This window comes from Oryzias melastigma, unplaced genomic scaffold (genome assembly GCF_002922805.2).
Source record: "Oryzias melastigma strain HK-1 unplaced genomic scaffold, ASM292280v2 sc00314, whole genome shotgun sequence".
Taxonomy (NCBI): domain Eukaryota; kingdom Metazoa; phylum Chordata; class Actinopteri; order Beloniformes; family Adrianichthyidae; genus Oryzias; species Oryzias melastigma.
In genome coordinates this window covers 184,011-189,238 of record NW_023416921.1, presented here as the reverse complement: position 1 = coordinate 189,238, position 5,228 = coordinate 184,011, and the positions used below count along the sequence as shown (strand labels likewise).

The 5,228-nt window shown below is 37.2% G+C and overlaps 1 long non-coding RNA gene across 1 annotated transcript; it reads right to left on the bottom strand.

The window, feature by feature from the left end:
• Positions 1-2,326: 2,326 nt before the first annotated feature.
• On the bottom strand, positions 2,327-3,458 carry LOC112142181. Its single transcript, XR_002918543.2, has 3 exons — positions 3,262-3,458; positions 3,114-3,186; positions 2,327-2,747 (listed from the first exon to the last, which is right to left on the bottom strand). It is a non-coding gene; the product is annotated as an uncharacterized LOC112142181 (long non-coding RNA).
• Between the last annotated feature and the right edge of the window lie 1,770 nt (positions 3,459-5,228).

Below are 5,228 nucleotides of genomic sequence, written 5' to 3'. Positions count from 1 at the left end.
GCTGGAACTCCAGCTGTCATCACTGCTCCTGAACACACTTTTCTGTCTGATTTCAGGTTGGTGTACTGCAGTTTGTCAGAGATCAGCTGTGAAGTTCTGGGTTTGGTTCTGAAGAACAACCCGTCCAGACTGACACAACTGGACCTGAGCGGGAACAACATCCAGGATTCAGGATTTCTTCATCTGCGTGGTTTTCTGGAGAGTCCAGACTGCAGACTGCTGACTCTGAGGTCAGTAAATGAGCTGAACTCCCTGAAGGATGAGAAGAAGGTTTCAGGTGAAGAACTTTCTGATGTTTCACTGGAAGATTTTCTGAACATTTTCTGGATCACAGCTTGGAGTCAGTTCAGCCGTCTGATGAATTTCTCTACAACCTTTCCTTGATCCCATGACCTTTTCCAACAAGGTCAAGGAAAAGAGGAAAAGGGGACAGGAGGGAATGTTTCCACCATGCTGATGTGTCTCCTGCTTTTCTGTCTCTTCTTTACTTCCTTTTTCTGCTTCACTGCAGATCTACTTCCAGAATATCTGGAAATGACTGAAGGAAAACAAAGATTTACAAACTCAAGCAGATCACTTAGTTTATAAATTTAATAATCTTCTTGTTGGTTTTAAAAGGAGGAAATTTGGTGGATTTTTCCAAACAGCACAGAAAGAAACACCGGTAGCTCATCATGTTTTAACTAAAGATAAAAACCAGATTGATTTGTCACTTTATAAAGTTGATAACCAATCATAATTGAAAATGCCCCCCCCCCCCTCTGTCCCAACATGAAACGACTGTCAACTAGCTGTCAATCAAACATTGTGCTTCACTGTCCTCCATTGGAGTAGACTGTCAGAGAGCCAGGCTGGCAGTAATGACAGGTGGAGCTCAGTCACACCAGTAAACTGAAATAAAGATTCATTATCATGAAGAGTAGAGAATTGACTTCTGTTTGACTAATGTGAAAATGTGGTGGACAACAAGCAGCTGTGTTGTCATGGTTGATTTCTACGGAGTGATTTTTGTATCACCATATTGCAAAGAAAAGTCACAATTTTGAGATCTAAAATGTTTTAAATGAAATTATTTAATATTTGCTCTTTTTTTTTTTGCTTTCAAGAATATTTTTGCATTTGCGACACAAAGGTTTTTATATGCGTAGTGCCTCATCACACCCTCGCCCTATCTTTGATTTTGCGTTAAAAATTTTCTCTGTTTTACGTTTGTACCACCCCAAACATCCTGCTGATTAAGGCCGGATCTAGGCATGGGCAAGGGGGGGCAATGCCCCCTAAATGCCAAGACTGCCCCCCCAAACGTGATGCCATGCAAAAAAGAGAGCACTCACTGCTCCTTATCCACCTTATTCCCAGCCCCCATGAGCCTTTGCGTGAATTATGGGTGAAACTTCCGGTAGACGCTGGAACTCGCATGTATTTACATTACAACTGTAGAGCCGACAGCACAATTCCTTTTGTTTTGGATCTATAACTACATATAAATGTGGAAAAACCAGCTGTCATGTATTAAAAGAGGCGACGTAACAACTTCGGTGCTGCTAAAATTGAGGGATTGGAGGATGACCTTAAAAAACACAACATATAGTAGCATTTTTAGCTACTTTCCCAAATCAGCTGCGGCAGGTGGCGAAGCTATGAACAATCTTAAAAGTTCACATCATAATTCTTTATTTATGCCTATTTCTGATAATAAAACATCAACATTCCACATTACTTTCAGCAGCAGCTCGGGCAAAGCGCTCCGGCTCCGCTCACATTGCAGTGGCGTTTGCGGTGGTCTGCTCGTTACGTGGATCGTGAAGAATGAAAACGAGTCATGTGAAACATTGATTGTTTTATCATCTGCTGTTTGTTTTTTAGCAAAGGCGTTTGAGAAATATCGCCGTTCATCGCTGAATGTGTGACGAATGTCAAATATGAAACTAGCTTAACCGCGCTGCTGTCAGGTCTCTGCAGTACCCGGCGTCTCTTCTTCTCTGGTGTTCTGGAGTAACCCGACCAAAATGTTGGATACGGATTCTCCTCCGTGTGTACTTTATCCACAAAATTAAAGACTTAAAATTCTCCGCCACATCCTTCTGACTTCATTCTCGCCCGGTAGACGGTAAAATCTGTCCCGAGGAGGGCAGCTGCACTCCCTCTTCGTCAGCAGCCCATGTTCACAAAACGCTCCACAAATTTAATTTAGTTTGGTTATTAGCTCTAAATATTGTCAAACGGAGTTACTCTAGCTCTAGGTTCGATGAGGAGATTGTTCACAGTCATATGTTCTAAAATTTGTAATAGTGCACCCCAAGAAATCACACCAAAACAATAGCAGTTGGAATAAAATTGAATTATTATTTAAGATTATGACAAAAAAAAATATCAAGTACAGTTTGCAAAAACTCAGTGTAAATGAAAATTATTTCCAAGTATGTAAAATTTGGACCCAAAAGAAAAAACAAGTGGCCACTGACCTAAAAAATGTTCAAATAAAACTGAGATCTCAGATAAAAGTTTTTCTACAGGTACTCAAGTTCAATTCTTTTTTGAAAGGAAAAAAAATAATAATAAAACCCTTGAGTGCACTCAAAATAATTTATAGAAACCAACTTAATGTCCAAACCGAGATTTCCAGAAGGTGGTGATGAGAGATGAGAAGATGATGGGATGGTGATGGTAGATGATGGGATGATGATGGTAGATGAGATGAAAAGATGAAGGCCGGGATCCAGGTGAACTCCAACAAAAAAACCAGTCTACACAAATGTGCAGAAAATAATTAAATATTGTCCATAGTAACCTTTTTAACATTAGTTCAATTGTTTCATAGTATTTTCCTTTTCAGAAAGTTAAACTCAAAATACACAATAAAATTAAATAACATGCAAAAACCCGACAAGTCAAAACTAGCTTACAGGGTATTTAGCCTGCAACACGTGGTGAACTGAGGAGACTTCACAATTGAAACTTCAACAAAAAAAAACATACTGTATATTATTCACATATTTCCTTAGTTACCTCAACTGGTTTTTTATAACATTAAGTTTCCATTTTCCCTCTTGTTTTAATCAGTCGATACAATTTACTGGCATTATATAACACAAAATGCGGTTACCACTCACCGAGATAACGAACTCTTCCACACTTTTCAAACTCCACCCTTGGTTTTCTCCAGATTTATCTTCTTCCCACTAACTGTTGGAAATTAGTTTTTTTTGTCAAACTTAGCTCAAATATTGGTTTGATAAACTACAATTTCACACTTTTTACCTCGCTCGGGTCTTTTTTCTCCCTCTCACTCGCTGCTTCTTGCTCATGAGGAAAGCGTCAAAGATCGATACAATGACGGGATGATCACTCCGAACAAATTAAAAAAAAACGTCTAAAATATCTACTGCCACTAGTGGAGAAACGGAAAATTACACCCCGTTTAAAGGGAATGTTAAGGGAAAAAAGTAAGTAACTTTACTAGGGTTACATTTACATAGTTATACAGTATATTTGTAGTTAGTATTATTGTATGTACTGATAACTGTTTTTATGCTGCTCAGAATTGTCTTAAATGTCTTTTGTGTCCTCTTTTCAGTTGTAATTGTAGTAAAAATGGCCGTTGAGACAGACAAACAAAATTCAGTTGTGACTCTACGGTAGTGGGTGGGGTTGGGGGCGCCTGGGGAGGCTCTCGCCTGGGGAGTGAGTCAGTGTAGAACTGCCACTGCATGGATAGACGGTGCATCGCTCGTCGCCCCCTACTGGAGCTGACGTCTCAAAGCGCAGCCATCTTGATGAGGTCAAAGTGTTCCCGCAGCTCTATTATTTCTAATGAGGAAAGTGGATTTATAACAAGAAAAAAAAAACATTCTATTATACTTTTTAACAGAATCCGACACATATTATGGCAAAATAATAAAATAATTAATTTACCAAGCAAAACACGTTTGACAGTTCTTTTTAATTATTATTTATTAGGTATATTTTGTGAGTTTTCTCTTTTCTGTGGTGCTGAGAAGCCGAAAACCAGTGAAAGAAAAGAATTCCAACAAAATCAGACAAGTGTTATGCCATTTTAATTAAAAAATGAATACATTTTGCATTTTAAATAAAAAAAGAAAGATTTTTTTAATTTTTCAAAAGATTAATAAATAAAGCACATTGATAATAATCAGATTATCTAACTAGACATACTTTTGCATATATATATATATATATATATATATATATTAGAGCTGTCAGGTGATTACAATTTTTAATCGCGATTAATCACATTTTGTCCATAGTTAACTGACGAATAATCTCAAATGAATCAAAAATTTAAATGTGGCCTTTTTTTAGTAAAAAAATGTGTGCTTCTTGGAATTTAGCAGTTCTACATTAATTATGAAAACAAGAATGACAAAATTAATAGTTTTCATCAGAAATACGTTATTTTGTAGCATTGTATTGATATAAGCTTTCTTAACAATAAAAGGCTGTAACATAAAATGCCTAACAAAAGCCCAAGTGAAGGGCATTTTAAATTCAAACCTTCAATCAATGTTCAGTAAAATAAAATAAAAAACATCAAAAATAAAATTTCCATAACACTTTCATGTTCATTTTTTGTCAGGACCAAATCTTTTCCTCCTCTGCTGAACTGCAGTAATAAATGAAACAGAGATTTATCATTTCCAATTAACTTGTGTTTTTTAAAACATTAAAGACTGAGAAAAGCGGGATACTCTGTGGATAGTTTGACAGTCTGGCGGTTCTAACTAGTAGCTCGGTGGTTGGAGACCCGCCCGTGATCTAGTGAGAGCAGCCAGTGAGTGACTGCAATGAGGGACGCCTGCGCGGTATGGAAAGGCACGTATGAGAAAATCCTCGATTAATGCGTCGAAAAAAATGTCGGCGTCAAGCACATGACAGATTAACGCGTTTTTTAGCGCGACAAATCTGACAGCCCTAATATATATATATATGTTTCTTTACTTTAATAAATTAAAACATATAAATTAGCAGAATAATTTTTTAGTCCTCCATGTGCAATTCAGTTAAAGCAGCTCTCCAGGATAAAACAAGTTTAACAAAGACATTGCTGTGACAACAGTGTGCGTATATATGTTCCTACTATGATTTAAAGGTTTATAGCATTTGGAATAAAATAAGATTAGTTTTCTTGCTGATAGAATGAAATAAACAGCCTGAGGCTGCATTTAAAAACCGTAGAACAGGAAATGTTGACATCCACAGATCTAACC